At 40.9% G+C, this 21494-nt stretch overlaps 1 protein-coding gene across 5 annotated transcripts in view; it reads right to left on the bottom strand.

Moving 5' to 3' along the window:
• SOX5 (SRY-box transcription factor 5) overlaps positions 1-21494 on the bottom strand; it is a 660386-nt gene that overhangs the window by 491215 nt on the left and 147677 nt on the right. For all 5 annotated transcript variants that reach the window (XM_076342769.1, XM_076342759.1, XM_076342734.1 and 2 more), the window contains exon 2: positions 1921-2007. The gene's annotated coding sequence lies outside the window, so the exon portion shown is untranslated. The remainder of the gene's footprint in view (positions 1-1920; positions 2008-21494) is intronic.

Raw genomic sequence — 21494 nt, 5'->3', positions numbered from 1 at the left:
CAACACATACAAAAATAGCAAGAGCTTTACAAGCCTGTAGAGGAGAAGAAGGGAAACTTGGGTCTAACATAATCCAAAGTATCTTTTTTCCCCTAGATATATTACAGTGTATTGATATAGTTGAATATACAGACATGTCCTAGATTAACATAGATGGAGAAATCGGTGCCTTTTTTTCTTTACAGTAAGTGTTTTGATTTCAAAAGGTCAATGGATCATGTCACAGCCTTCAGTCTTGATAATTACCATGTGTAGTAATGCACATTTTTATCTACAGGTGGCAGACCTTTTAAAACCATCTTCAATCAAATTCATTAGACATTTTTGTTGATACCACCACCCACATTAAAAAGTAAGAATCTGCAGCATAAAGTTCTAATTAGTGCTATTCAATTTAGAGGACAGATTTGTCAACAAAGTGGCTCAATTCTCAAAGGCTAGTGACCCCTCTCAGAATGAAAACCTTAAAATGTAATAATAATAAACAAAAAAGAAAACAGTTGCCCAATTTATGGTAAGCTTTTATTATTTAAAAACCATTCAGCAACTCAACAAAGGATTTCTTTTTTTTTCTATAGTAGAAGTTTCACTTCCTTGATTATTAAGCACTGGCTGGTAAATTAGTGATTTCTTCTTTGATAAGCTTACTTAGAGGAAAAAATACAAGAATGTCACAACTGACTTCTGGCAGTTAGAAAGGGAAAAGTGAATCATAAAACTTTTAAAATGATTGATTCAGATATGAAAAATACCATGACTTAGACTGTCATTTCACATGCATGTCTAAGGCCTCACTACGAAACAGAAAAGCACTGATTTACACTAGAGTTATCAGTCAATCATATAATCCTGCATTCAAACTTAATTAGAAATTTTGTCCCGACAAGAACAGTGGAATACCCCTCTGCATGCAGACAAAATCATACTGAGATCGAGAAGGCTGTCCTGGGTTTCATCTGAGAGTTGGCCCTAAATCCTCAGTTATGCTGGCCCTGGCTCTCTACTGCCTTCCACACCTTTTCCTCATTTCCACCCATGAAAACTGCACATAAGTGTTACCTGTCACTGTGGCTGCATTTCTAATCCTGATGTGGTAGCAATTGCCACTCCCCTTGCAAAGGCACTAATTATAGCAGAATATATGACGATGACAGCAACCTGGTCAAGCCTCATCATACTCAACAGCATTTGACATATTCAACTCTTCCTAAAGTCCACAATAACAAGATTAAAAACCACACTATCAAAAGGAGGTCTGCAAACATTTACTATTCATGGCAGTCAGGTTAAGTGCAAAGACTACTACAGGACTGAGCAGACACATTAACTGTGGGATTACCTGTATCTGAGTCTCCTGTCAGGCCAACAACAACATTTAACCAGATTGTTCCCCATCCACTCTCCCTAACTGCAAGAAATGTCATTTATAAAGTATTTGTAAAAATTTAGTACTTGGGATATATATACTTACACATCAATACTACTGAAATATTGCACATATATCCACAAGTTTATAGTAATTTAGGGAAAATTCTTTATCTTACCAGTAAATTCTAAAGAAAAAAAAAAAATGAACCCAGAATCTTTTAAAGTTATCTTTTGGGGGGTTTTGAATAGATTGAAATAGAACTGCAAAGCAGCTTGAATGAGTAAGAGAAAGTATAGATAAACTTAAAACATTTACACTGGAAATACACATGCTGGAGAATATCCTTATTTACTTGCTGATATCCCCCCTCCTCCCCCTCCTCCCCAGTCCAAAAGAGTGGGTGAGAAAAATTGTGTACACTAACGTCTTTTGTGGTAACCTAGTAACCTTCTCCTTTCTCTCCACAAGCTCTTCCTTCATACCAGACTCTTCCATATTGCTAGCCCTCCAGAGTAATTGCTGTATGTCTTTATATGGTTTTGTTTTCCTACCCAATGCAGAGGAGTTGGGGTTATTTTCAATCTTCGGAAGCTTGTAAACAGGATCAAACAGGAACCTGGTCATCAGCAAGAGGAAGGCTAGAAAAATAAAAGCAAATGCATATCAACAATTTTAAAAAGCAAATACATCCAAAACATAAAACAAAAGCCTGGGCTCTGCTAGACATCCCCCTCCCTGTTCTTTTTCGTTTAGTTCATGAACTCTTTTTTGCAGAACAGAGGCTGGTGTAAATTAATGTGTGACCCAAAATATATCACATGGAAAAGCTGCCATAGAAATATGTAATAGCAAAAAAAAAAAAAGGGAAAGAAAAGTAGACATTATTAGAACTAAAGTGGCACCTCTTATCATGATAAATCAATACAAAGATTGAACCAAGAGAAAGATATGACTATATATTCCTGTTTCTCTTGAGTGTTTAAACAGCTAACCTACACTCACCAATTCTGTTTTTATATCCCCAGCCTAACATACTTGCATGATTAGCCCGTTTAGCATGGTTAGCGGTGCGAGGACGGCACTGGGAGCAAGAAGTCCTCTGCATTTGCCTCTGCTCTCAGCTGTCACCCTGTGAGTAGGAGGGTTACTCACGTGTTTACTCCGTGACTTAGACCCCTGCCTGGAGGTTCTCTGAGCTGCACCTGAGCTTCCTGCACAGGTGACGGAGTGGCATCTCCCCCAGGTATGACAAAGCCCAGAACTTCAATGACTAACATTAGACAGCATGACTTCCCAAACCTCACCTCATCCTCCACAGTTCAGGAGTGCGATGCACCCCAGATCTCTCTGGGCACCTATTACAGTTATGGCTGCTGCTGTTTTATCCCCAAGCCTTCAGCAGAGAGGGAAGTGTCTTGTGGCACAAGGTGTACACGTGTGGGACGCATGAGGTAGGAGCCGGGACCCCTCTGCAGAGGCCTGTGACACTGTTGCATGGAAGAGCGCAGCTGGGCTGTTTGACCCAGGTGGCCCTGCCTAGCCATAGGCTCCCTGTTAGTTACTGGCTTTATGCCTCGGTTTAGCTGGTTGCAAAACTGGGAAGTTTTATGTGCACATCAAAGCAGCGATTTGAAAAAAAAAAATAATCCTAGTACTACTGTCGTTTAGCTGGATCACATGAACACAGCTGCATAAGCAAGTCTGAGACCATACTGGTGACGTGCCATGCCAAGTTCACACAAGCCAAAGTCTGCACCATCTCAGGTGTGAAGTGGCTGTCCTTTCAGTCAGGTTTTGCATCCCTAAGCTGTGTTACAATCTATTAATATCAATCTAGTCTAACTAAAACAAATAATTTGTAGTATGAAACAGATGTATGAATAAAAATAAATAGGAATTTATTTTATTTTTAAACTACAAAACACACACCCAACCAAATTCTGAAACCAGTAACCTCAATACATAAAACCAGGCGCTTTCTCTACTCGTTTAACTTGATGGAATTACTTTGCCAGCCCTACAGCTCAGAGCGCTCCGTGAAAAGCAGCAGCACATAAGATTACCACCAAGAGCAGGTTGGTGCATGAGGTTTCAACAGACGACCATCCCTGGTTCATACTGAGCTCTGCATGCAGGCAAACTTTGTGAAGATAAACCTCAATTTCCTATATTATTTTTGAGCAGTCAGATGAGCAAACAGAAATGTGTTCTCTATATTTTGTACAGAAATTTCCTCAAACATAAATTTCTGCTCTTAGAAAGATGAATATCTCTATGGGCTTTTCAAATAAATCTATGTTGAAGAAGGGGGAAGAAGTCAGTCTTCAGTGAGGATAAGTCATCAAAATGTCCTTTTACAAAGAAAGGTCAAGATCTGCAGGACCTATCAGACTACCTGGTTACCAGCATCTCAAAGAACCAGAAAATATAAATTGCTTAACTCTTGTTACTTGGTTATCTTATTAAACATTCATCAACTAATTAGCATAATATAAAATTTGTCCTTTATCTTCCTTCCCTAACCAACACATTATTAATACAGCAGACATTCACCAGGAACTGAGGAAAGAGCTCAGAGGAAAAAGCTCCACTCAGTTCACTCCTACTTAGGATGAGATCCCGGGACAATGAAGACGGGTCAAAGGACGATCAGACCTGTAAACGCTTGTTTACAGTAAATAGATATTCCCCATCATGTTTCTGTCTTTCCCAGCAACCTGGAACCAAGGCATGGTGCGACTCCCTGTCCTCTTCATTTAAGCAGAATACAAGGAAAAAGTAATACTCATTTTGCTCATTCTTGTGTTTTCTGCTACAAACTTTGATCAGTGATACTTGCTCATCCCTGTCTTGTCTCTGACGTATCTCCTCCCTTAACCAACTCCTCTTTACAAAACTTTTGTGATTTTCCATAAACCCAGATATTTCTAGATTTTTGAAGAAGCCTTGCTTTCTATTTCTCTTTACTTAGCACAGTATGTTCCACAGCCAGGCCTGGGCAGGTACAGATACAACAAAAAATATGTAGTAGTAACTACAGTAGCTGTAATAGTAATTAATAATAAAAAATAACAATATCCTAGGCTAGAATGTCAGCTGGATCTAGGTTAGTTTACAACAGTGTGGCCCCCAATTTATTCCAACACAATAGACTTAAGCAATTTCTACTTGATAATTTTATCTACATAAAACTTTCTTGTTGGTGTCAAACAGCATACTCCAAAAGGGTTGTTTTATGACTGTTAGAAAAGAAAAAGCAAAACTGAGACTAACGACTGGCTGTGAACTTTGACATGTAGAGGAAGATTTTTTTTTCCCAGGAGGAGGGCTGGAGATATCTCTATGGGAAAAGACCCTTTGGAAAAATCAGATCTACTTGGAATAAGCAAAGGTTAATTAATTTGTTGAACTAAAAATAAAAATGTGTTTGTAAAGGTAAAATACCACCTAATTACAACTGTTTATTAATGAGAAGATGAGGCAATCCCCAAACATCAATAGGGACTTCAGAAATTGTGGTTCTTGGCTATCGTCTTGAGTGGAGTGACAGAACCAGCAAAAAAAAGGACCTGTTGCCATGTGAAGAAACCTAGATCCTACTCTGCAATTAAATTCACTTTCATCTTAACTATGGTTTCCATAGGATGTTCCTAAGAAAATCTATACTTTTAGCTATTTCTTTGACTTTCTCTCTATTTCCCTAACATGTCCTACAGTGGTTTTGTTTCTACAGCAACATGGTTTGGGGATCATTATTTGGGAGGACTGCAAGGGCAGCATTCTAGAAACAGGCAAGAGCTCTGTGCACAGGAGTTAAATGTATGGAAAAAGACAAACAGGAGACTGATGAAACCCCTTCCAAAAACTGTCCCAATATGAGAGAAAATTTTAGGTATGAAGAAGTCTCAAACTGTAGCACACATTCTTAGGAAGACTTCTACAACATTATTATAGAAAGTAATATATACACTGTATAATATATCCTATACTAAGTTTTATGTATTGTATTATATTTTACTAAAATGATTTTTTTAAAAAACTTTCCCTGAATTTTAATAGTTGTGAAAACAGATCAACAGCCTTCAAGACACAAGTCCTGCCTCAGACCATAACCTCTACACCATCATCCCCAGACAGCCCTGCCTCAAAGAGGCTTCCACTGATGCAATCTGCAAGTTCCTTTGTCCTGTTCAACACTTTGCCTCTTTACTGAGGCCACCAGGAAGACATCACTCTGACAAACATTGTGGTGGCTTTTCTGTGATGATGACTACATTAGCTTGTGATAGGTTTTTTAGGAAGCAAACAGAGCAGAGCCCAAAAATTACTCTGATCAGCCCTTCCCCAGCACCGAATAACAGCAGGACTTTCTGAAGGCACAAGGGAGAAGAGTGGGCAGAGGCCAGCCTCCATCTTCTGAAGGTGTGCAGTCCCACAGTGGTGGTGGGTGGGATCTCATCTCACCGAACCAGGCTGGGTATGCAGATAAGGCTATCTCATAATCTAACATAGCCTTTGCGAAGTAAAATACTGCCATCGCAAACATCTGCTGGATCTTTCTCAGGGATTTAACAAAAAAAACCCCGAAAACAACAACAAAAAAAAATCAAACGCCCAGCCCACCACACAGTGTGCACAGAAAACACAGCCATTTACAGTCACTGTGACTCACATCTCTCCACATTTCACCTGTGGGGTGGTTAAAGCTGCTTCCAGTTATGCATGGTGCAGTGCACTATAGAGAACAGAATGAGAGAAACACAGAAACATGAGGTTTTCTGCTTATACTTTCATTTTCACATGAACTTCCGGAGGCTTACAGCTGTTAGTTTTCAACTCTTCAAGTCTTAAGTCTGCCCATTGAGGCTGAGGTGAATTAGCGGAGCAGTATAAAGAAAACTGTTGCTACATCTGTAGATGAGGCCTTCAGTGTCTTGAAGTATAATCTGGCAAATTTTTATCCACTCTTAAAAAATTGAATGCATATAAGAAAAAAGCATAACTGTCTTTGAAAACCTGCTGTCTTCAGAAAGGACCCTACCTCCTACTTTCAAACTATGAGTTCTCATTTCACAAGCTAAAATCTGATCCATGTACAGGCCTTTCAGAACATTGCTTTTGACAGCATGAACTAGGATGAATCACAGGCCAGCTCTGGTTGTTTTTTCCCCACTCCAAAACAGTCAAAACTAGTCTAAACAGAGTGGGCTTGGCTTTTTTTGTTGTTGCTGTTTGTTTGTTTTTAAAGTCACTTTTTTGCTAGAAAAATACCAGCTGGCTTGTGCAAGATTACCTCCTCAGTATCTACCTGTTCATATGGCTGAGAAGTAAGAGAGAAGTCTGGAGGGGTGGGGATTTTTTTTTTTCTTTTCTCTCTCTCTCTTTTTTTTTTAAATCTATTTGCCAACCAGAGTCATTTATCCCCTATTAGATAAAGTATAATAGACTATACCGAAAGGGTCACTGGCCTTCCATTTAATGATATTGCCGGCACCAATCTACATTTTCCCGACAGTGTCCCTCAACACAGAATAAATGGCTGATCTCTTCACAATAACAGCTGATTTCTATTTATTAAGCTAAAAAGGTCACCATTTTCTACGGCTGGGCCGCCCTGCACTATTGATAATTTTATGCATAAACAAATGGCAAATTTGTGCCACATAAATATGCATTAGCAATTACTTTTTCCTCAGGCAACGTTCGCCGCATGCAAATGTGTCCCTCACAGGGCCTGGTGGCTTTTGTTTTAGCTCTTGAACAGCTAAACAAAAGAGCACAATAAACAGTTTAAAAATTGCCAATCAATAGGAAATGCAAATGCAAAGGTAAATGGCAAGAAACTTGCCCAAACAAATAAAACTAAACCAAAAAAGCAAAACAAAAATCATGCAAGGAAATAAATAAATAAATGGAGAGGACTGTCTCTTCCCTCCCCACACGCATAACTTCAACTCTGGGTTTTATTTCTTTTCGGTAGAGAGATGACTAAGGTGTTCTTCACACAGCAACAGTAGAGGTGGTACTAACGCAGACCCCAGACGGGAGCACCCAGAATGTACGCATGGATTGAGTACACATTAAGCAGGACCCACACCCACATCCAAAGGAAGGAGGCAAAAGAAGGATTGTCTGAGGAAATTCATAGTGGACCCTCGGTTTAGCTTTCTGTGATTGCACATGTCCGTCAAAGATTTTTGAAGAAAAGCTACATGTGAAGGAATCACTGAAAAAAGCTTAAATATCTTCCATAAACATTGATTTAGGATTTTATTACTGGAAGTGCCCAGAAAATACCAACTTATCTGTGCCTACATACAGACATCTGTAGTAACGGCCTAATGAATGTTGTCACTTGAGAAAGTTGAACCACATATAATTTCCTTTACCCCAGGGACAGAAAGCTTGATTTTCCCTTGTCTTATCCTTGGACAACAAACCATCCTCCGACAGCAAACCATAGTTGTATACAAGATGCAGCATAATGGAAAAATCAAACCCAGACACTAAATTGGTATGAACATGGAAACCAAAACTGACAATTTTAGGAGAACTGATGATTGCTGTAAATTTTCCCCTTCAACAGAAGAGCTGCAGTGCTGTAGAGAACTGAGCGTGACACGTACCGTGATTATTATCGTTTGTAGGCAGGCTATTACGTGTGGACAAAGAATCCAGTTCAGTAATGCAGTAACAACACATTGTGCACAAACACATCCTAAGGCCAGCTGTATGACCCATCCAAGCAACCAGCTTTCTTTTCACGTAACTTTCTGAGGCAGTAACTCTGTTTTCATGACCAGGATTAGGAAATGGAAAGGCATGAAATATAGCCAGAAGAGTAAGTTGCACCTCATTCTACAAATATTTATGAAAAAGCCAAACTTAAAACATGTGGGCTTATCTTTTGGTTTAAAAAAAAAAAAAAAAAGAAAAAAGACTATTTCAACAAAAATTGAAGAGATTAATCATGTGCTCCAAGTGTTTCCCAGATAGGGGACATAATATAGCAGGTAACCCACAGTTCTATGATGTCACTGTCCAAGGTTTTTATTTTTAACGAATAGGAATGTTCCTGTCAATGTAAACATTCAGCAGCAATCCTACGTTTTTTCCACCCAATCAGCTGTCACAGAATGAAAATTTCACAGAATTCATTTCCATGAATTATACTAAAAATCAACAAGCTGATAAATATATTTTTTGCCAATTAATTCAGTTAATTTCTTGCCTTTCAATTTCCCTGGTTTTGGCTTGGATGGTTTCATAACACCACTTTACACTAGGACTTTTGATTCTGACAGAAACCGATACAAGTGTTAACAATTATAGTGCCAGTGGTAATTGATTTTAACCATTCTCATCCTAAGAGCACTCTTACACATGGTCCAGTATGGGAGAAGCTACATCAAGCACAGGACAAGATACACCCTCACAAAGCAAAAGTCCTCATTTTAGGTTTTAGCCAAGAGCACTCCCACACCAGTAACACATTTCAGGCACAAATCCACAACTCCCGATTTCTCTAAATGACGAGAAGATGATCAATACAACATGGTAAGTGTGAGATATATAGAACTCCCTCCTTGCCATCAACATTTCTCTGCTCTGCTTTTTCCATTATCGTACACAAAAAAAAAAGATATTGATAGCACCTCCTGCTTTGAGTAAGTCAAGGCACATCCAACAATTGTATACCCGTAAGAAAAAGCATCCTCAGCTAAGACACACTGCCTTCTGCAACTGGCCTTGGAGCTGCTGGGCAGCTGCTACTCAAACATGCCCATGCAGTCAAGGGGTATCCATCCACCTGATAGCATACACGCTGCAAATCCCAAAGAGTTCAGAAATGACATATTACAGAAATTTGCATACCATTTTGTTAAGTTAAATGTGATTGAAAGACCCATGATTATACACAAAGTTCTCCTAAGGTCGACAACAGAGTAAAAAAGGCATGAGCAGGTATGCTAAAGCAAGATCAAATAAATTGTTTAAATGTCACTGCAAAGGTAGTTCTCACGAATGTCTCTGTGGCCAGTCTACTGCCATTAACATAGTCAGAAAATCTGTAATATGAAGAAAATTATTACTACATAAAATATTCCTGCAAAGAGATGCTGCTGCAGAATTGAAATGAAAAGATGTAGCTCAATCTGTTAATGCCCATCCCACATGTGTGAACGTGATGAACAGTGGAGAATGAAATGACTGTTAAATCTCTGTTAACAAGTGTATTTTAAATAGTATACATGGATCTTTCTGTATTGGTACCATGTCTTAACAAACTTTGTTGGGGCTATTCATGTTATTCCCCAAAACTAGCACTATCAAAACCTCCAGAGAAGGTACCAAGAGATGGCCATTTCCTACAACAGTGGGTGGAGTTGTTTCTGTGAGAAGTATGCAGCTCAAGAGCATCAGATGGGAATAGAGAAGAAATTATTTGTCAAATTCAAGCCCTCTTTCTCTCTCCCAATGAGCTCAGCTTCTACTCTTCTAACACCCATTTTCACTGAAAGTTATTGTTGCTAATGGTTCGAAGAAATTTTTTTTCTTTAAAAACAAAAGAGAAATGAGCACTCGCACAGCTGCAATCTTTATAGAAGCATGCTTTTAATATCAGAGATTTCATTTTTCTTTCTGCTTTGTTTACAGCTTTCCTGGAAAGCTTTAAAGCTAAAACTTTCCGATAAAAGTATCCTATTTCTTACATGATTCCAAATGCAAGAGCAAGTTTCTTTAAGAACTTTAATACTGAATAGAGCTGTCATTGATAGTGTCTAAATGCTTGATGTGTATATTTTTATATGCTATACACTTGAAAAATATAGCCAGATAACACTACAGATGCTGGAACATCTGTATGATAGGCTTTTAGAATGATTTAGTCAAACGCCAATTCTTTCCTTGACGCAATAGATAACATAACGTTATTAGATCATTACATACGTGCACACATACTAACCTATGAGGACACTCAAAACAGACTAATTTCAGGCATTACAGATTAATCCCGCCTCCTCCCCCCCCCGCCCCCGACTAAGTATTAGCACTTCAAGCTGTGTTCTTCTAATACAGCTATACCCATCCTCTTTGATTCTCTGTTCTTCTCCCTTTACTTGACTGCTTTCGGTTGTTTTGAGTTGGGAAACACCAAAAACCGTCAGCAAGAATTTAGCATGAATTAGTATCAGAAAATTAGTGTTTTTCTTAATTAAATACAACGTTTTTGTTCTCCCCATCTCCTCCTTCCTCTCCCCTCCCCACCCCAACAATAACCAAAATGTGCCTCTGCAATCAATCTAGCATCTGAAAAGCAAACTGGATTTCTTCTCTTTCCCGCATTTTCACTACCAGTAATAACTCCATGATTAAGACTCAGCTGACAGTTCTCATGCCACAGAAACTGAAAAAAATCCAGCTCGCTCCTCCAGTAGCTGAACTGGTCCTGGAGTATGGGGGGGTGGGGGGAGACTTCTATCAGTCAGACATGTTTATCTGATCTGAAGACATCCACAGTAAGGCAATGCTCCCTGCTCAAAGCTACAAAGCACCCATCCCAGGCAAGTACAGACTCTCAGCAGACAACAGATTTAAGTATTCCACTCAAAATACTAAGAAAAATTCTGAAGGTTTCCATATGAACCCAGCAGAATTGACCAAACGTATCCATCTGTTCGCTTTCATATAACCAATATGTATGCTGCCAGTATTGGACCTCTTCTAGGGCAGGGCCCTGGGACTTAAATTACATCTGCCACTTCCCTGGTTTACAGCAGCCTCATCAGCAAAGCATGAATTTTTTTTAAAGCCCCAAAATAGCATCCTGAGGAAACACACCAGAAAATGACTATTTCTACATTTCCTCCCTTTTCTACCTGATGACTTTGCCTCAGTACCTAATATTAATATCAAATGTGATGTTCTGAGCTGAGAAACATGGAAGCACTTCAAGAAAGCCTTTTAGTGTCTCATTTCCATCTCCTTAGCTCAGAAGGGACTATTTCATAAGCAAATTTGAACACCTTCAAGCAACTCAAGATGAGAGTATCCAGAATCAAATTAGTTACCTCGCCTCTATTAAAACTGGCAAAGCAGCAAATCCTTATCCCTCCTCGCAGTATATAGTCACCAGTACAACAGGCTGACTAGAACCTCCAAATACGGCTGCACTTTACATACCCCAAACTTCAATTATAATAGTTTAATACAGATTATTTTTGAAAATGGATATTGCTGATAATGTTGCTTATTTCAGCTATGACAATTTTTTCAGATGCAACCACGAAAATCTGTTTCCTTGAATGTAAAGCAGTATTTCTTCCTTTAGCAACTGCAGTACCTGCAACCTGTTGGCGCATGCAGCCCCATAGTAAAAGGCAAAGTAAATTTTAGAGTAATTCACTAACCCTCTGCACTAATCCTCTTCAGAGGACAGAATTCTCCCCAACCTATGCTGTAAAGCCTCTGTTATGTAGTTTGCATTTCTCCCCAAATATATGCTCTAAGTATCAGCAGGAAGCGCACCACTGCCGGTCAAACCTTTACCACCACTTCATCAGAAATGCCACACTTCTAATTGTGGTTGGCCTAAAATAATATATATTTTATATTAAGAAAATAAATGCAGCAGCCAATACCACCACAACAATGAGTATAAAAACTGAAAAACTGAACTGCTGCAGCTAAGTGCCTTACCATTCATGACTTGAGCCACACGTCTTCTCAGGTCACTGGCTGTGAAGGGATTTTGCTTAAACCATTCTTGGATGACCTTGAAATGTGACTGGGGGAACGTGACCCTTGTGACTTGCCCTTTGCTACCAACCACCTGAACATAGCCCAAGTCTGGGGAAGGGGGGGCTCTCAGTTTGCAATATGCAGAAAAGACCTGCTGAAAATCAGCATAGCAGACTGAACGGCCTGGTCCATTGGGCATGCTCCATCCTACACAGCTCTGCATGCCAGCCCTATCATGCCGACCTGCTTCACCCCAAAGGCTTCACAAGCCTCTCCTCTAGCAGCTCTTCCAAGTCATCAGAAACTCCCAGGTGCTAGCACTGAAAAGCACTAGCAACACAGTGAAACCTCTCTCTCCTCTGCTTGCTTCCAAATTGTAAAGACAAACGAAGCAACCTGACTCAATAAAAAGACCTAAAGCACAGAAAAGCAGCACTGAGAAAAAAGGAGTAACAGGGGCTGGCAGGAGCAGAGGAAAGAAGCACGGGTGAAGATGAGAAAAACAAAAATAAGTTAGAATGCCCAGCAGAATGCATCAGCACTGCCAGAGGACACTACCCCCACAACCTGGAGTTAACTGCTGGATTTCTGACCAGCTCAACCCATCTGCTGCTGTTCACAACTACTAGCAGAAACACCTCTTAGCGGCCAGTGCATACAGCAGTAATAGCCTACTACCAGCAGTTACTCCACCAGCTCAGGTGGCAGTGCTCTTTGCTGAGTATCTGTAAGTAACAGCCCTCTGATGACCTAAGTGAGAGGGAAAGGGCCACGGAGCTCTACAGGATAATATTCTTATTTTTCAGCTTTACATTATAAGAATTCTCTGGTTAAAAAAGGCTGAATGAAAGTGAGCATTCAACAAAATACTATACTTAATTACAAAATACTATATTTAAGATTGCACAATCATTCCTAATTTAGCCATTGAAAGCATGAGCTAAGATTCAGTCTTTGTGCATATGCATTGCGATACTCTCTGATTACATGATCACATTCCAATTTTTTCTAGAAGGATATCACCCAAGAAGAACCAGCTCTGGGAATGAACATGACTTGCATACTTAAAGACAAAAAGTTGCCTGCTGGACCATTAACTCATTTGTTTCAGGTACTGGAACATGAGAATTGAAGGCTGCAGAGATTTGCAAGCCAAAAGGAGGACAGTTTTGCAGGAATCCAGAATCTTTGCAGGAAGCCCTTAGTCATACATGCCCCACGTTCTGACCTGATACACCTGAACATATACTTGTGGATGCCATATTTTGCAGTCAGCTGATGCTATATTTTAAAGATACAAACAGTTATAATAAAGTGAAAACAACACTTTGAAAAGTCAGATCTGACCCAGATGCGTTCGCATGCCTATCACAGCAGTTAGCTTCCCTACACATTGCATGGAGGCAGAGGGGTACCTCTGAAGACTTGCAGGGAGAAGCCTAGTCCAACAAAACTCCGCATTTCCCTCTCTCCACTGACTGAACAGAGGCATTCCAAGAGCATCCTTTCTGCTTAAGCTAGATACCTTCTCTTCAGTTATCATCATGGGAAACTAACAGAAATGGCTAAGTGCCTGTATCTACCTGGGATCAACCACTCCACTGAAAGCCCAGTCCCTCTACTAGCCTACCACCAGGCCAGCTCGGTGCCTGGCTTGCCACGTGGTTCTTGCCTCCTGGATGCACAGTAGCTTTGCTTTGTAAGAAGGGTAGAAGATGCTTTTCCTCAGGGTTCCCCTAAGCCAGGTGGCAAGGGCACTTCTCTGGGGTATGTGGGTTCAAACACTTTCAGGTGGTCCAGGAACCCTCAGACAAATAAATATACAGACTTAGGCAGACTTAAATGAACTGGATTGCTGCCAGGATTTAGGTCGACTGTAGCTACATAGGTAGGATTTGAGTGAATTAGGCTGTTTTCTTCCCCTTCAAGAACTTTTTCTCCCTATCTGTAAAATGGATACAATACCAACAAGATGGATGTTGCGAGAATCAGTTAACATCTTTACAATAAACAGATAATTTAGTGATAAACATCACAGAGAAGTCCATAGGAAGTGATTAATTTTCACATGTATTTATTATACCAATAATATTATGGAATTGCTGTTTTTAAGATGGGGTTTGAATGTGTGCAGAATATGCCTGCCACAGGGCCACACGAACAATAAGGATAAAAAAAAAAAAAATTGAATATCTTCTCATTCTGTCAGCACCACCATTTCAGTGGTCTGATATGTGATCATGTAATTAAAGACTGTATCATAATGCATATGCACAAAGGGGCTGAATTAAGGTTGTGCAGACAAATCTAATTCTGGCATTTCCTATGCTTTGAGTGCCTGACTTCACAATCTTAGCATTCATTTAACAAACAGTTTCTGTATGTAATACCATACATTATATACACGTGTCGGTAACATCTTCCATATTGCTGCATATTCTGATTCTGTACGGTATGTTTACACACATGAACACGCATACCCAAACTGCAAAAGCAGAACAACACAGAGTCACATTCTGGCCATTGCCCTTTTCCTCTTGGTATAGCATATTCTCACCATTATATTTACTACGATCAAGAATAAGCTGCTCAGGGGTGCCAGCAGTTAAAATGTTCTTTTACCTTTTACTTTGAAGTACGCAGACTATGTGTCAACACTTCCAGCTTCTTACCCACTGCTAAAAAACATCTTAAATAGCATCTACTGTGTATGAGCCGTTTGTGGATGTCCTGGTTTCAGCAGGGATAGAGTTAATTTCCTTCCTAGTAGCTGGTACAGTGCTGTGTTTTGGATTTAGGATGAGAACAAAGTTGATAACACACCGATGTTTTAGTTGTTGCTAGGTAGTGCTCACAGTAGCCAAGGACTTTTTAGTTTCCCATGCTCTACCGACTGAGAAGGCTGGAGGTGCACAAGAAGCTGGGAGGGGGCACAGCCAAACTGGCCCAAGGGACATTCCATACCATGTGACGTCATGCTCAGTACATAAACTGGGGAAAGCTGGCCGGGGGGGGCCGCTGCTCGGGGACTGGCTGGGCATCGGTCGGCGGGTGGTGAGCAATTGTACTGTGCATCACTTGCTTTGTGTATTACTATTATTATTATTACATTATTATTATCATCATTGTTATTATTTTATTTCCATTATTAAACTGTTTTTATCTCAACCCACAAGTTTTCTCACTTTTACTCTTCCGATTCTCTCCCCCATCCCACTGGGGGGGGCGGGGAGTGAGCGAGCGGCTGCGTGGTGCTCAGTTGCCGACTGAGGTTAAACCACAGCAGTGGAGCAGAGCACACGCGCACAAATATGTGGAGCTCTCACCCTGGGCCCTGAACAAGAGGCTCTCCTGTTAAGAGGAGTCTGCAGAGGTGACCACTCCTTAGCATTTTAAGAAGGTAGGATAAGAGCAGACATTGCTTTTGGCCCTGTGCTACACATGGCTCCTCAGCCTGCTGTCGGTGCCTGAGAAGACTGGCTTATAGGGCTGGAAAAAGGACGGCTCTCCATTGGTGCTAGAGAGGTGGATGAACGGCTTGACCATCTTCCCTCCTAACTCACTGGCATAACTCCCACTGATTTAACCATAAGCATGACCAAATTCTTCTTTTTTACGTGTTGTAGTTCAGTTTGGTTTATCCTTGGGAAAAATACACTTCTTTCTCTCCCTCTTCCGATTTCAGTGTTTTTTCTACTTACTGAGCAGAACTTTCAGCCCAGTCCTTAAAGAACAGGCAGAAAGAGCTCCATTAAGACACTTTGCTGTGCTTTCTTGCTCCAACACTGACTGTTTTGTCTGCCAAGCTCTGGTCAGACACTAGCATGTACTTACCCAATTATGGGATTTTCCAGCCTGCCACTGTATGCCCTCCCAGTTCTCACAGTATCGATTCTAACTGGGATCCTTGTGACTCACAGGTAATTTTGCCAGATGCTTCATCCCCAGCCAGGAGATGTGTCAACTCAACGCATATTCACCATTTATGCCCCAATCACTGTCGATTGCTTTACAGCATTGTCATTCACTAGATACCTTAAATGCATCTTTCAAAACGAAAGAAAAAAACCTGCACAAACAACCTTAAGTGCTAACTACACAATATGTTACAATATACATGCACTGGTCTACAGCTTTCGCTACAGCCATATGTGACAAGATGCATCATTTGGTCAGATTTTAGCATGTGTGCTCTGGCATACAATAAATACTGCACTGTTAGACCTCTGAGGCAGGTGAGCATGCCCTCACTGAGGGGAGGAAATCACCCTGGTTTGTACCAATGATAGCCACAATGAACTCCAGGACTGAAATAATGGGAATTTCCTCTTGTACGGTTTCCTAAAAACAATGCTGAGTGCTCACAGACACTAAAACCACCTTGAACCTAAGCTTCCCAAGAAGCAGTTTGCAGTCTCACACAGTTAACAGTCTAGATCCTTTCCTCCTCCTCACACCAGTTTTCTCTCTCAATTTCATAGAATGCAACCTACAGTTGTCCTAGAACTTCAGAAAGCGATAATTTCCTGTAGAGGTAGTTTATCTGACATTGGGCCTATAGCACAGGAGGGCACTTGTAGCTTCTAATCATCCTCTCCATCTGTTCACCATAAGCGATGTTGATCTTCAAATTACACAACCTACACAATCCTGAAAGAGTCTTTTACTTTCCGGTAGGACAATCTGCTCCTTCCCTTTCCCCGTTTATTGCAATCTGCAGAATTCTTGCAGTGCCACATATACGGAGAATGAGAACATATCAATCCACCCTAAATGACCTCGAGAGGCTGAATCAGTTAACCATAATAGGCAGAAACTGCAGCTTTCCAGTAGACTTCCCCCCCCTTGAAGTTACTTGTAAATTCCTCTTTGCAGTGCAGACCCTGCAGTAAGACTGATTCTAAATGTACACGGTCCCAAACACCACCAAGATTAGGCGTTGGTACCACCACAGGGTCTAAAATACTGTTCCCTCAGCCTGCCCTGAGCCATTCTGCCCAGCGCAGCCCGGTCCTGCTTCAGGCACCCGGCCTCGGAGCTGGCCCAGCTCGGCACTGCGCCACCCACACCTCTCCCCATGCTCTGTGCAAGGTGTCTGCAACAGCACGGACGGGCAGGAGGGGCGACAAGCAAGCCAGCAGCACTGCGCTCCTTCGTCTGCCCAGGAGACAACTGTTTCAAAGCAGAGATGTGGTGGGTGAGGTTTCCAGGAGAGAAAACGGGCAACCGTGATGAGGAACGAGAGAACCCAGAGGCTCTGACGCCTGGCCATGGGTGCTCCCACAAGCTCAGATCAAATGGGAAGCAGTTAATGCACAGAGAAGAGGAAAAGAGAAAACGGCTACCCCAGCCCTCCAAAACCTCAAATGACCCTTTTATCTGAAAGATTTGGTAGTAATAGTGCATCTTGGGATATTTTCCTGTAGTAGAAATATTGTATGTGCTGTTCCATCACTATACGGCTGCTGCCCATCACACCCCTCCTGCTAGCAGCAATTGAAAGCTGACCTGTAAAGGGCAGCCGAAATACTCGTTCCCTGTCAGAAACACTGTCACCACAGCATCTGGTTTCCATACTACCATCACACATCTTGTCATGGCTTCAATACAGTGATCCCCAACCGGGCAGCTGAAGGCAAGATGTCATCAGTGAAACCTGAGATCACCCACAGGAACTACACTTCACCACCAGCAGTGACCCTCCTGGCCCACAGAGACAATGGTGCGTGATGCTGCCCATGGCATGCCACTTGATCGGTATAGTCAGCCACAAGCCAGCAAAGGCAGGAGTCCATGGTGATAAGCAGCACGAGAAACTGCCAGATATGTTTAAAAAAACCCCAAACAAACCACAAAAACAAAAAACCTCTCAAAAAACTACACAAACACCGAAACAGGTCTATCTGCCCTGTAGCCGAAAGATGCCCCACAACACGGAGCTCAGCAACACAGGGCAAATTAGCCCAAGTAGGGAGAGACAGGCTATTAGCAACACTTAAGGGCAGCTAATGTATGGCTAAGTGGCTGCCATCACTTCGGCAGCTTTATCACACACCAATAGTCGGTAATGCTGTACACACCAAAAGACTGTTGTTGATGTTATCACAAACCATTGCACCTACACTTCTCTTAAAGCTCCATCTCCTAGACATCTATGAATACATGAGAATTCAGCTTGCATTACATTTTTATTAGGTCTCCATCCCTCCTGTTTCTGTGGAAAGCTGGTGTAAGCACTACTTCTGTCTTAAGGCATGAAGTAAAACTAAAACATCAGGATGTATTTTGTTTTCATCCTAACATTTATAAATCAATCTTAGGAATTTTTTTTAGGCTAGGCACTTTTTTAAAAAAAATTCTGGCCGAATATGACTAGAAAACATCTCCAGGTATTTGAAACTTCAGGCATAAACAGCCAAGGATACCAGGCATGAGTGCAAAGGGACAACTAGCAATGTCTTACCCCCACATAGGCCCCCAATCTGGCAAACAGACCTAAGAACGTGGCAGTATGACTTTTCCACGGCTCTCGATATAATTTGTTAGCCATACTACAACATACTAATTGTAGCTTCTTCTGCATCACAAATGGAGTCTTTATACACAGATCCCTGCAAGAAAAAAACTTCGAAGACATACTTTGGTCTTGGACAAATTTACTCCAGGCATCAGAAGCAGCATGTCCTTCTGACATTGGGCAGAGGCAGGGAGCAAGCGGTACGCTATGCTACAGCCCCAGTGTTTGAAGTCTCTAATTCAATAAACAACATGATGAGTAAGGACTTGATGTTTTCCTTTCAAAATGTTTATTTGCCTATTGTTGTTACATATTAGCTCTGCTGGCTAATGCACCTGTGGATCCTCATAGATTACAATTGAATTTAGTTAGCATCAGGTTTGCAAACAAGAAGCAACATAGAACATACATTTCATTATTCTTTGCTTCACATACATAGATGTTCACGCACTTTATTTATATGATCAAAGGTTACTAAACCACGCAGCTGTACAAAGCAATTCCAAATCAAGCAATTCAGTATCAAGATTTTCACATTGTCAAAATATCTTTTTTTCTTTTTTAATATCAGGAGGGCTAAAATTCATAACGGGTAAGGGTGGATTTAGTTTTCTGGGGTGTTAATTTTCAGAAGTAGCAAGCACTGACAGCTCCTATTGTCTTGAGAGGGAGATATATGGGTACACCACATTTGCAATCGTATCCTAAGCAGCAGTTTGTAACTGCTTGCCAGGCTGCACTGCAGCAACAGGAAAATAACAGAGGGTACGGATGAGCCTTAGCTACAAAGGAACAGGTTCCTGCACAGCAACCTTTTCAGTCCTTTTCCTAGAAAGAGCTGATTGCAATTTTAAGAAGGAACAGGACATTAATAAATGCATCCTGGCATGGGAATTATCTCCAAAGGACTAGTTGATATTTATGATTTTAAGTTTCAAGAGACAAGCAACATAGCTTTCACAGTGCCTAGAAAAGGTAACTTAGGAGAAGAGATCACTGTGATGGGTCACAACTCTTAACAATCCTTTACCTCCATTCCCAACAATCCTGCGGAGAACACACCAATATTTATGTGTCCTATGCTCAGTAGGGCCAAGCAGATATTGTCCACTGCCTTGCCAGGGACCACATCTTCTTCCTGCTAGTTCCAAACAGATCCTACTAAGAGCAATACATTCAAATGAAGAAAACTTATAACCCAAGATACAATACTTGCAGGTGACTGACCATGTTGCAGCACTCATAAGATTATCCTCTTTCAATATTCTTAATTACGCATAGAAACTCTTGCAAAGCCTCCAAACCATAACCTACAAATATTCCTACACTGTTCGGTAGAACCCAGGTTCTACTGCACATGGCCGTATCTTCTGCCCAGACTGTCAACACACCCTCTTTTAACTGCGCAAAGCAGCAGTAGAAAGAAGTAATTGGGCAGGAACCTGGGGGAGACAAATACTACTTTTTCATTAAGTAAGAGTGTAGGCATGGGGGGGGGGGATGCAAGATATAGACAGTGGCAAGACATGATACAAGCTCAGAAATAAGTTTAAGAAGCTTGAATGTTGTTTTAACAGAAGCCAATGGAAGACATTCATAATATCTTTAACTGTAGCAGGATGTCTCCATGTGCCAGGGATGCTGGTGGCAATATGATTAATATCCCAGGTACAAAAGAACAAGGAAGTGGGTTTCAGCGTGGTTTTTAACTCAAGACCCTGGGGGGAAGGAATTAGTTCAAGCCTGGAACAAATCTCTGGAAATTAATGATAAATCAGACAGAGGGGTCAATGTACTATAAGGGACACATCTAAAGCCATTATTTTATAACAGCTGATGGCAATAGCTGCTCAGGAGGGAAAAAATAAAATGCTGATTTTACAGATATTCAGGGGGTGGGAATTAACACTCTAGGGAAAAAGAGCAGAAAAGACGGCAGGATACAAAGGTGCACCAAGATTTATTGAAAACCAGAGGGGAAATGTAAGCTAAGGGAAATGAACACTCAGAGCACACAAAACAGACATTGCAAAGCACATTAATTAGACAGAATACTAAAGTAGCCTCTATTAAAACAAAAAAATTAAAAAGCAAAAAAAGAAGCAGCTCACCAACAAAACCAAAAGCATCACTGCAGTCAAGAGTCAAGGTGCACGGAGCAAAAAGCCCTGTGATCCCAATCACAGTTCAGCCATACTGACTAGATATTCCCCCCTGCCTTTTTCTGTTTCTGACTACCACTGGCTAGGTAATAGCAAGCTTAATACATCTAGATTTATGATTAAAGAGTACTTAGAAAAGATTGATTTGCCCTGCCCGACAGCAAACATGAATAGCCTGGAAAAAAGAAATAAAGGGTTAGAAATCACACAGACTTCACAAGACATGAAAGGGGACAAAAGTGCTGGCCTTAGTGGCTTTTATTTGAAAAATAAGTCCACCCCCAAAACTTCAGATTACATACCCCTTTGTACCAGAGGCAGGATAATAAAATACTGCATAGAGTGATATCAACATGAATCTTGCCCAAGAAGAAATCATTGAATGCATAAACAAACTTTTCCATCCTTACATGTCTTGCATACTACACTCTTTAAATACATGCATCAAGCCTAAGAAAACTTATGCGGAGCAGGTTAAAACATGTTCACAGGGCATCATACGCTATTATTTACTTGTCAAACACCACATTCACTCAAGAGGGGTTGGCTTTCAGAGAAGTCAGGTAATATTCAATGTCAGGATCTAGTTCATAATAAATGGTATCTAAATGCAACAAGCCACTACACTACTAAGGATAAAAATCTCCTATTCAGTGCTAATCAAAATACATAAGAGGTGCTAAATCTTGACACCTGAAAGAGG

Source organism: Aptenodytes patagonicus, chromosome 1 (assembly GCF_965638725.1).
Source record: "Aptenodytes patagonicus chromosome 1, bAptPat1.pri.cur, whole genome shotgun sequence".
Taxonomy (NCBI): domain Eukaryota; kingdom Metazoa; phylum Chordata; class Aves; order Sphenisciformes; family Spheniscidae; genus Aptenodytes; species Aptenodytes patagonicus.
Note: the sequence above shows the minus strand (reverse complement) of the source record. Positions and strands in the feature narration are given on the sequence as shown.